The sequence below is a fragment of the Nanorana parkeri genome, unplaced genomic scaffold, assembly GCF_000935625.1.
Source record: "Nanorana parkeri isolate BGI_ZX_2015 unplaced genomic scaffold, ASM93562v1 scaffold2603, whole genome shotgun sequence".
Classification (NCBI taxonomy): Eukaryota; Metazoa; Chordata; class Amphibia; order Anura; family Dicroglossidae; genus Nanorana; species Nanorana parkeri.
Window position 1 is genome coordinate 44,521 of NW_017308871.1, and position 11,889 is coordinate 56,409.

Here is an 11,889-nt window from a genome sequence, read left to right on the forward strand (position 1 = left end):
CCTAAGACTTTGCACAGCCTCCTGAGACCCTCTACAGCCCCCCTGAGACCCCGCACAGCCTGCTACGACTTTGCACAGCCCACCTGAGACCCCGCACAGCTCCCCTGAGACCCCGCACAGCCCCCCTGAGACGCTCCACATCCCACCTGGGACCCTACACAGCCCTCCTGAGACCCTGCACAGCCCACCAGAGAGCGCACACAGTCCCCCTGAGACCCTGCACAGCCCTCCTGGATCGTCCGATGGAGACATTAGGCCAGCACCCAAGAGCAGCACAGAGTATATAGCTTCATACTATTCTGCATTGCTGTATAATGTATTGCTGGGATTTGTAGTCCTCTATAGCTGATGATATTATTCTGCATTGCTGTATAATATAAGTATCAGTAATTGGTATTGGTGAGTAGTTGAGGAAGAGCATCGGTACTCGTACTCCATCTGGAAAAAATTGTATCAGTGTATCCCTTATTTTTAAATCTGCTTCCTACGTGAAAATAATCCCCACTGATCCTGCCATGAAGGTTCTTCAACAGGTGTTTACTATGAAAGGGTGACAATGCTCTGTGCCAGTCTCTCAATTGTGCTCCTGTGTTGTCACCCTGTCACATGGCTTCTGATGGAGACTACAAGTGACTTACACCAACAATGGGACACTATTCCACCCACTGACACCAATGATGGGGCACTATTTCTCCCGCTGACACCAATGATGGGACACTATTCCACCCACTGACACCAATGATGGGGCACTATTCCACCCACTGACACCAATGATGGGGCACTATTTCTCCCGCTGACACCAATGATGGGGCACTATTTCTCCCACTGACACCAATGATGGGACACTATTCCACCCACTGACACCAATGATGGGGCACTATTTCTCCCGCTGACACCAATGATGGGGCACTATTCCTCCCACTGACACCAATGATGGGGCACTATTCCACCCACTGACACCAATGATGGGGCACTATTCCTCCCACTGACACCAATGATGGGGCACTATTCCTCCCACTGACACCAATGATGGGGCACTATTCTTCCCACTGACACCAATGATGGGGCACTATTCCTCCCACTGACACCAGTGATGGGGCACTATTCTTCCCACTGACACCAATGATGGGGCACTATTCCCCCCACTGACACCAATGATGGGGCATTATTCCCCCCACTGACACCAATGATGGGACACTATTCCTCCCACTGACACCAATGATGGGTCACTATTCCTTCCACTGACACCAATGATGGGGCAATATTCCTCCCACTGGCACCAATGATGGGGCACTATTCCTCCCACTGACACCAATGATGGGGCAATATTCCTCCCACTGACACCAATGATGGGGCACTATTCCTTCTACTGACACTAATACTGATACTAGGTACTGCTCACCAGCTCAGGGACATTGTTTATTCCCATTGACTCTGGGGTATTGTCTACTCCCACTGGCTACAGTGAACTGGCCCTTTGTTCAGATAGTTTGACTCAATCTGCATGTTAACACACATTCGTGGTCAGCAAGATGGGCACAGCCATTGTCTGATCTAAGCTGGTAGAGCCCAGTGTGAACATCATCAGATTCCGCAGTGATTACAAAGCTTGTCCAGTGTGTCTTCACAATGATCCTCTCATTTATATATATAGGGATAGAACGTTAGCAAACATCTTTGTAGATTCATCCACGTGGGCGAATCTGACCGCTATAGTCACATCACATGACCGGTGTTACAATGAGGGACTGCTAAGAAAACTAGGGAGCCAATCACATGAGCAGAAAATGACAGCGTTGCATTTAATGTAATATTGTAAATGGATGGCATCAGAATCCGAATGTTCTAGCTGCTTTAGATAATGATACCCAGGGAAGTTTAAAAAAAAAAAAAGATTTTGAGCAGCATTTAAGGATAACTTTTAATTATTATTTTTTATTGGCCACTTCTTCACATACTGTAGACCAAAAAAGTACAACGCACCCTTTCCACACTCCAGCGCTGCCCTCTGAGTCCAGCTCCGTCACTAAGCGCTGGTCCTCCTGCAGATGAATGATACTGGGCTTCCTGTGAGCTAAGGCTGTCAATGAATATGTAGATCCAGGCGCAATCGAGACGGCTTGTAGACCATTTACAAAGGGTGCTTGGTATACAACTGCAGACGGTGCTGCCAAGTAATGGTCAACTTGATTATATTAGGAAAATACCACATTATGGCCACTAGATGGAGCTGAGGAGCATAGGACAGAAATACTTATATCCTGTGCTTCTCAGCTCCATCTAGTGGCCATAACTCTGTATTAACCTGATTTTACATTCCACCTTGAATGAAATATGCTAATAACATTAGTTTTTGCCCCCATTCACACAGACCAATGCAATTTGGCAGGGCCAATGGCTCTGTGAATTTATTATAAATACAGGCCAATGTGTCCTCTTTTTCCAAGGTAAGTGCACTTTCCTTAGATCACCTGCTGGGAAGTTTCCTGTTTGCGTCCATCATCTAATTGGCTGGTTTGTTTGTCAGTCATAGACTGAGCACACAGTACACCTCTTCTAACTATATGGAAGCTGACATTGTATTGGAGGAATACTAAAGGTACAGACAATAGGGTGGACCTTGGAAGAGAGGGGGGCGGTCACAACTGCATCGTCTATCTACAATGTCTGTTCTTGCTCCACTGGTTATTGGTCGGCTTACTCTCATAAGAACAACAAAGACCAACTGGGAAAAATCCAACATGGCCAATGGATTTTTCTGACCAGTCCAGGTCAGAGGTCCACGTCTGCTTAGATCAAAGTCACCAAGTCCTTTACCAACCCAAACGTGCTTGGTGACAGGGACAAGTTAAATTGCAATTAACATCTTGATAGCATTTATCTCGTTGCCATAAACCGGTGTCAGTTGGCAGCAAATTGGGAAATTTGTCAAGACGTTAATCACATGCTATGCAGCGGTTAAAATCTCTTGCCGAGTCTACAGATAAAATAATGGTAGGAGCTGCAGACTGTTATCATTGGCCATGATTGCTTGCTTCTCCCAGAAACCTGTTCAGGGGCATCATCACATTTATTTCACACCATTCACAGGAGAGGAGCAGCAATCTGCAGCCTTCCAGTGTCTGTTACAGGGAAGGAATCGCTTATCAAAATAAATCGAGTTATGGTAATAATATCTTCTCGTCCTGCCATGTGATACGTTCAGTGACTGTCAGCGTATGCTGTTATCTGGAACGCAGCTTCCACCCACGGCAAGCTGCTGATTACGAGGACAACTGACATCACAGCTCCCATAAAAGAAAACAAAGAGGCAGCACTTCACCCACCTAACACGACAGTGTGTGATGTACGTGACCAGGGAAAAGGCACAAACCGCCCAGAGGGGTGCCAGGACTCAGACTAACAGCCAATAATGACTATATATATATATAATGAGGAACCGGATCACTGCAATGCTATGTAACAGGGATAGTAATGTTATGATGATATGATGTTACAGGGGTAACAAGACACTCAGGAGCCGGGTTACTGTAAGATGATGTTACAGGGGTAATAAGACACTCAGGAGCCGGGTTACTGTAAGATGATGTTACAGGGGTAATAAGACACTCAGGAGCCGGGTTACTGTAAGATGATGTTACAGGGGTAATAAGACACTCAGGAGCCGGGTTACTGTAAGATGATGTTACAGGGGTAATAAGACACTCAGGAGCCGGGTTACTGTAAGATGATGTTACAGGGGTAATAAGACACTCAGGAGCCGGGTTACTGTAAGATGATGTTACAGGGGTAATAAGACACTCAGGAGCCGGGTTACTGTAAGATGATGTTACAGGGGTAATAAGACACTCAGGAGCCGGGTTACTGTAAGATGATGTTACAGGGGTAATAAGACACTCAGGAGCCGGGTTACTGTAAGATGATGTTACAGGGGTAATAAGACACTCAGGAGCCGGGTTACTGTAAGATGATGTTACAGGGGTAATAAGACACTCAGGAGCCGGGTTACTGTAAGATGATGTTACAGGGGTAATAAGACACTCAGGAGCCGGGTTACTGTAAGATGATGTTACAGGGGTAATAAGACACTCAGGAGCCGGGTTACTGTAAGATGATGTTACAGGGGTAATAAGACACTCAGGAGCCGGGTTACTGTAAGATGATGTTACAGGGGTAATAAGACACTCAGGAGCCGGGTTACTGTAAGATGATGTTACAGGGGTAATAAGACACTCAGGAGCCGGGTTACTGTAAGATGATGTTACAGGGGTAATAAGACACTCAGGAGCCGGGTTACTGTAAGATGATGTTACAGGGGTAATAAGACACTCAGGAGCCGGGTTACTGTAAGATGATGTTACAGGGGTAATAAGACACTCAGGAGCCGGGTTACTGTAAGATGATGTTACAGGGGTAATAAGACACTCAGGAGCCGGGTTACTGTAAGATGATGTTACAGGGGTAATAAGACACTCAGGAGCCGGGTTACTGTAAGATGATGTTACAGGGGTAATAAGACACTCAGGAGCCGGGTTACTGTAAGATGATGTTACAGGGGTAATAAGACACTCAGGAGCCGGGTTACTGTAAGATGATGTTACAGGGGTAATAAGACACTCAGGAGCCGGGTTACTGTAAGATGATGTTACAGGGGTAATAAGACACTCAGGAGCCGGGTTACTGTAAGATGATGTTACAGGGGTAATAAGACACTCAGGAGCCGGGTTACTGTAAGATGATGTTACAGGGGTAATAAGACACTCAGGAGCCGGGTTACTGTAAGATGATGTTACAGGGGTAATAAGACACTCAGGAGCCGGGTTACTGTAAGATGATGTTACAGGGGTAATAAGACACTCAGGAGCCGGGTTACTGTAAGATGATGTTACAGGGGTAATAAGACACTCAGGAGCCGGGTTACTGTAAGATGATGTTACAGGGGTAATAAGACACTCAGGAGCCGGGTTACTGTAAGATGATGTTACAGGGGTAATAAGACACTCAGGAGCCGGGTTACTGTAAGATGATGTTACAGGGGTAATAAGACACTCAGGAGCCGGGTTACTGTAAGATGATGTTACAGGGGTAATAAGACACTCAGGAGCCGGGTTACTGTAAGATGATGTTACAGGGGTAATAAGACACTCAGGAGCCGGGTTACTGTAAGATGATGTTACAGGGGTAATAAGACACTCAGGAGCCGGGTTACTGTAAGATGATGTTACAGGGGTAATAAGACACTCAGGAGCCGGGTTACTGTAAGATGATGTTACAGGGGTAATAAGACACTCAGGAGCCGGGTTACTGTAAGATGATGTTACAGGGGTAATAAGACACTCAGGAGCCGGGTTACTGTAAGATGATGTTACAGGGGTAATAAGACACTCAGGAGCCGGGTTACTGTAAGATGATGTTACAGGGGTAATAAGACACTCAGGAGCCGGGTTACTGTAAGATGATGTTACAGGGGTAATAAGACACTCAGGAGCCGGGTTACTGTAAGATGATGTTACAGGGGTAATAAGACACTCAGGAGCCGGGTTACTGTAAGATGATGTTACAGGGGTAATAAGACACTCAGGAGCCGGGTTACTGTAAGATGATGTTACAGGGGTAATAAGACACTCAGGAGCCGGGTTACTGTAAGATGATGTTACAGGGGTAATAAGACACTCAGGAGCCGGGTTACTGTAATAGGATGTTACAGGGGTAATAAGACACTTAGGAGCCGGGTAATAAAACATTGAAGCATTAACACAATGTTAGGGGTTTTAGTAGGAGACTCTGGAACAAGCTCACAGTCAATCAGTTAATGATGGGTGTTGCCGGTATGTGCTGCTCCCCATGTATTTCAGGCGGGCGGGTGTAGAGGGTGTAGACGCTGGGGGTGTAGAACGATTCTTCATGTACTCGGTGACCTCAAAGGATCTATGATTGGGAAATATTTGCGCATAGTGTCGAAAGCAAACTCGCAGGGACTGTTTCCTCCAAATTTCAGACACGGCACACACGCCTGTATACAGGAAACACCAGTGTCTGGAAACGTCAGGATCACCGAGTTCATATACAGTCATACCATACACCTCCATAGTGTGTAGATTCATAGAGGATAGATGTCAGCACGGGTCATATATACTCTATGAAGGGAATCTACCTAGGCGATGCGGTCCTTCTGTCCATCATATTGCAGACCGTATTGCAATGTTTTATGGACTATCTCCTGTGGGGGCACAGAGGGCGGGGCAGAAGCACCTGTCAGATTGAAGCACGGCTATAGGCATTTCTTTCTAAAGTAGTCTCCGAGAAGGAAGTTAAAGAACAAAAGCAGTTCTGGCTGCAATACTCACCTCCTCTCTGGTGCTGTCCCTGCAGTTTTTGCTTTCCACCACTAGATGGCCTCAGTGTTCTGTGTTAAATGACGCTGGGCTGAGGACATCCTGTAAGTGCAGGGCGTCATGGGCCCACCCCCTGAGGGGGTGTCACCACAGCACCATATACTCACTTACAATGACGCAAAGAGCAGTGCCGATGTCATCACGTCAGCGCCATTCTCTGCATTATTGAGTACCACTCGCCGCTCGCTGTAGATTATCTGAAGAAGTCACCTGCCTGAAGACATCTGGAAAAGGTCAAGTATACAAAGAAAAAAAAAATACTCCTGGGGGAGAACTGCGGTGGGAGCATGTAGAGTAGATCCTGAAGTTGGGCACTGTGATATCTGTGAGACTAAGGGGTGTATTTATAAACAATTTACAGAGCCATTTGCCCTGCAAATCCCTGTGGACTTTCCTTCAGAGATATAGAGGCAAAAACGAACATTGTTAGTATATTATCTTTTCAGGTTGAATGGAATTTAATGTAATACTGCATAATGGCCACTAGATGGAGCTGAAGGGCATAGGAAATAAATACATTATGGACACTAGATGGAGCTGAGGAGCAGAGGAAATAAATACATTATGGCCACTAGATGGAGCTGAGGAGCACAGAAAATACATATTTGATATATTATATTACATATACTGGATAGATAGATAGATAGATAGATAGATAGATAGATAGATAGATAGATAGACATATTCGAGGGCACTAGAATTTATTAGTAATCAGTTAAAAGTAATAGAGTGGATAGATTTATAGATGATTTTATTCCATTTTCAGATGAGTTTCTTTAAGAAAAAAACCCATCATAAAATGAATATGTCTTCTCGTGTAAACCACAATTCTTCAGAAACGTCCGGTCACAGACCAAGGCGTGAAAAAAATATTGGCTCGGGTCCTGCTGGTTTCTGGTTATAAAAGGAACTCGAGCTTCTCGAAAAGCAGCAGTTACAATATATTTTCTTCTATTTAACTCTGCAACTTATATTGGGCCACTAATAAGGAGATATTACTGGGCACTGATAATACATTATATTGCCAAAAGTATTGGGACCACAAGGTCCCCCACCCCGCCACCCAAATCATTGGATTCAGGTGTTCCCATCACCTCCATGGCCACAGGTGTATAACATCACGCACCTCGAAAACCTGACTGTCCAGCACACTCCTAAACCTTGTGGACACCTTCCCACCTTTGAAGGTATGCTGTGGTATCTGGCCCCAAGCTGTCAGTAGCAGATCCTTTAAGTCCTGTAAATTGTGAGGTGATCGGCCTCCATGGATCGGACTTGTTCTGCCAGCACATCCCACAGATGATCCATTGGACTTAGATTTGGAGGCCAAGTCAACACCTTGAACTCATTGTTGTGTTCCTCAAACCATTCTTCAACTATGTTTGCAGTGTAGCACGGCACATTATCCTGCTGAAAGAGGTCACTGCCATCAGGGAATACGTGTCCATGAAGGGGTGTACTTGGTCAGTTTAGGTGGGTGGTACGCGTCAAAGTAACATCCACATGAACGGCAGAGCCCAAGGTTTCTCAGCAGAACATTGCCCAAAGCATCACACCGCCGGTTTGTCTTCTTCTCATTTTAATTTCTGTGGAGCCCGTGGAGCGTGCATCGAAACACCCAAAAGTGAACCAAAAAAGTGCACAGAAGGGGTGCAATCTATAGGGTCCATCTCCCGAAGAGACAGGACCCATCCCTGTCCCCCCAGGGCGCAGGGCTCCTGACAGGGGAAGGGCACTCGTGTCCACCTGGCCAAAACCAGGCGAACCCATTCCTTGCGGTCAGCCGAAGCCGACCACCGAGTACTATGTTGGGGCTTGTCTTCTTCACATAGTGCATCCTGGTGCCATTTCTTCCCCAGGTAAGTGACACACACAGACCCTATCCGACTTGCTGCAGCTTCTAATGCACATTGTGATGAGCTCACAGTGTGCAGAGAAATCAGAGTAAGTATTTCAGTCCAGGAGAGGAGCCGGTACAACTGTACAAGGCCATAGGGAAGGCCAGAGTCCAGCTGTGAAGAATGCATTTCAGGTTCTTAGTGCCCTCTGTTAAGGGGGCCCATTCATCTTAAATGAATGTGTAGAAAGAGCACCCACAGCATTTTTGACAACACGGCACACCACAACGCACGGTATGCAATCTGTGGTGTGTTGGCAGCTAGAGTATGTACGCGATGACCGACCATTGTAAACGAATGGCACAGTAATGCAAAATGCCAAGTCTTAACATGTATTAAAACATGCGTTTGTGCAACACACTCTTGCGATGTGTATAAAAATGCCGACATGCTGCTATTTTATGTCGCGCACCTCAACGTAGCCTTATGCGTGACCTGGGCTCATATTAAACAATTGTTCTCAGTATGCCCTTACGTTAATCTATGCAGAATAATGCAAGTCAATGGACACAGCATGAACAAACCCTGACTGTTCTTCTATAATATGGAACACCTCCGGTTAGTGTGATGTGTAAAGTTGTAAGGCAGCTGGAAATGGGCTTAGCAGTGTTTTCAATGCTCTATCGCCACCATGTGGTAAGAAGAGGTGCGGCTGGAAATGGGCTTTGCATTGTTCTCGATGCTCTATCGCCACCATGTGGTAAGAAGAGGTAATGCAGTTGAAGAATAACTTGCACAGCAATACAATGATCATTATTTGTCTGAAAGAATTGCATTGTCCAGAGCAGCCAATAGGGTTGTCTCATTTTTTTTTTTAGCCTGCCAATGGCATGAGAATTCCCATAATTGTTATTACCATCCTACCGTTTTACCAAATGTAGGGACAATTTGCAGAGCGCAAAATACTTTTTTGTTGTTTTTTGCCCGGCGTCAGCTTTATTACAATTCAGAGATAGATGCTGAATTAGGAAGGTTCTTGTAACTTACCGCAGTAACCCATCTCAACCAATCAGAATTCACTTTTCACTGACCATTCTGCAGTATGCAGAGGAAAGTTTGTTATGGTTATAGTGTATTGCCCCAAAAATGTTTTTAAAAGATCTTTTACATCAACCAACTTATTTGTGTATACTTCTGTATTCTAATACTAATAGAACACTGTGAGTTCTTTGGTATGAAGATACAGAATCACTATGCTCATTTTCACCGAAGTCCTGAAAAAGGAAGGACCCTTCCCTGTTTCTACACTGTATGCTTTATGACCGTTGGAGTATAGCGCCTCATTGTGGTATAAAGCTGAATTGCAGGACAAGCAAGGATTCTCTAAATACAAGTCAGGTGTATTCTTCCTGGAATCTTGGTGAGCATTGTGTACTTCTTCCAGATCTGTGCAGTAATCCCGTGTGAAACTTGGGGCTTCCTGTAATAAAGACCGTTCACTGCTCTCTAGGGTTGCCACCTTTCTTCAAGTGAAACCCGAACACTATAACGTCTGTGAAGGTTCTCAATCATCCAGGTCATGGTATATCTGTAAAAAAATAAGTCAAGGCAACTGGACTTGCTGTATTTTAGAAAAATACAGCAAGTCCAGTTGTCCAGTTGCCTTGACGAATACTATAGCGCCACCCGAGAGCGAGGAGAGGCAGCCAGGAGTGAGAGCAAGAAGAGACAGCCAGAGGAGGGAGTAAGGAGACTGGCTATAGAGGACTACAAATCCCAGCAATACAAAATTATATAAAGCTACAAACTCTGTGTTGCTACGGGGTGGCAGCCTGATGTCTCTAGGGTCTCAAGTGACCTGTGCGGGCTCTCACCACGGCTGTGCACGCTCTCAGCTGGACTGTACCAAAGTCTTCCAAAAGGAAACTGCTGCTTGGTGAAGGAGACTGGAAGAACGTAGGTATAAAGATAGGGTGTTAGGAGATGCCTTAAAAAAGGTGGCCCAAGGTAGAACAGGATATAATAGACCAGAAAAAGCAAAAACGACGAGGATGTAACAATACGATTTATTACTACATTGTCACGTTAACATAAAAATATTCAACAAACTTTGACTCGCCGTTGGCATTGGTTACCAAGGGATGAAGTTTGTGAGATATATTTCCCCCTTACCACAACTAACGTTCAGGTGTGCTCCCCCTTTAAGAGACCAACTAGTACACAGTCTTTTTTGGAGTTCAAGGAAATGTTCTATAAAAGACACCAGTGAATGTTATATTTAGGGATGCACCGATACCCAGTATTTGGGCGATTACTCGTACTCACCCAAATGATCCCGATACTGGATCTTCCAGTATCAGGAAGCCGTGTGGCGAGTCATTACACTCCGCCCGGCTTCCTGATTGGCCGGAAAGTTGGGTCCATGCTTCCTCGTCATGACTTGCCACCTGGCTTCCTGATACCGGAAGTTCCAGTATCGGAATCGGAAGCATTTGGGCGAGTACGAGTACTCGCCCAAATACTTGGTATCTGTGCATCCCTAATATAGATCTTTAGTTATCACTAGAGGGATCACCCGGAATTCCTGATTGGTCGTGAAGTTGACCAATCAGAAAGCCGAGCGGCGAGTCATTACCTGCCCCTCAGCTTCCTGATTGGCCAGAAAGCCGGCTACATGCTTCCTCATCACCTGGTGATGAGGGAGCATGGAGACAGCTTCCGGCTAATCAGGAAGCCCGGGCGGTGAGTCATTACACACCACCCAGCTTCCTTAATGGGACTTCCGGTATCAGTAAGTACCGGAAAAATAAATATTGGTACTCATACCCCATACCGAAGAACCGGTATCAGTGCATGCCTAGTTATAGTATATCATTAGTGCCGTTTTGTTATAGTATTCTGCTTCCAGATGGAAAGTACATGACATCAATACATTTTGTTAGCTGCGAGACCACAGGAATAGATTATTAAACTGCGAATGCGTCAGTTACTGTGTCGGAAAAACGAAGCAACCTTTATAAAGGAAAAAAAAACAGGGATGGGTGATCATATACCTGACATAGCCTCTGGCGATTATTGTTCGCGCATTGCTAGATATGTTCTATACAAACAAAATATGCCAAAAATATGCTTTACGGCCTTAGAGTACAGGTCAGCCTTGGAGGGGAAAATGTGTCTACAATCTTACTATGAGATGAGAGTCGGTGTATTTATAGATTAAATTCCAAAGTCTACCCAGGATGAATGACGCCATCAATTTTGCATACTTTTTTTTTTTTAATACATTTTCATTTGATATATTGAATTATATAAAAAAACTATTCTGTTTGTTTTTACATGATTTATTAAATTGATACAGTTTCTTAGCTGTATACAGTAGTCAGCTAAGAAACTGTATCAATTTAATAAATCATGTAAAAACAAACAGAATAGTTTTTTTTATATAATTCAATATATCAAATGAAAATGTATTAAAAAAAAAAAAGTATGCAAAATTGATGGCGTCATTCATCCTGGGTAGACTTTGGAATTTAATCTATAAATACACCGACTCTCATCTCATAGAGATCTTTTTAAGTGGGAGAACTTGCACAATTGGTGGCTGACTAAATACTTTTTTGCCCCACTGTATCTGCAGTGTGATATCTAAGGCACTG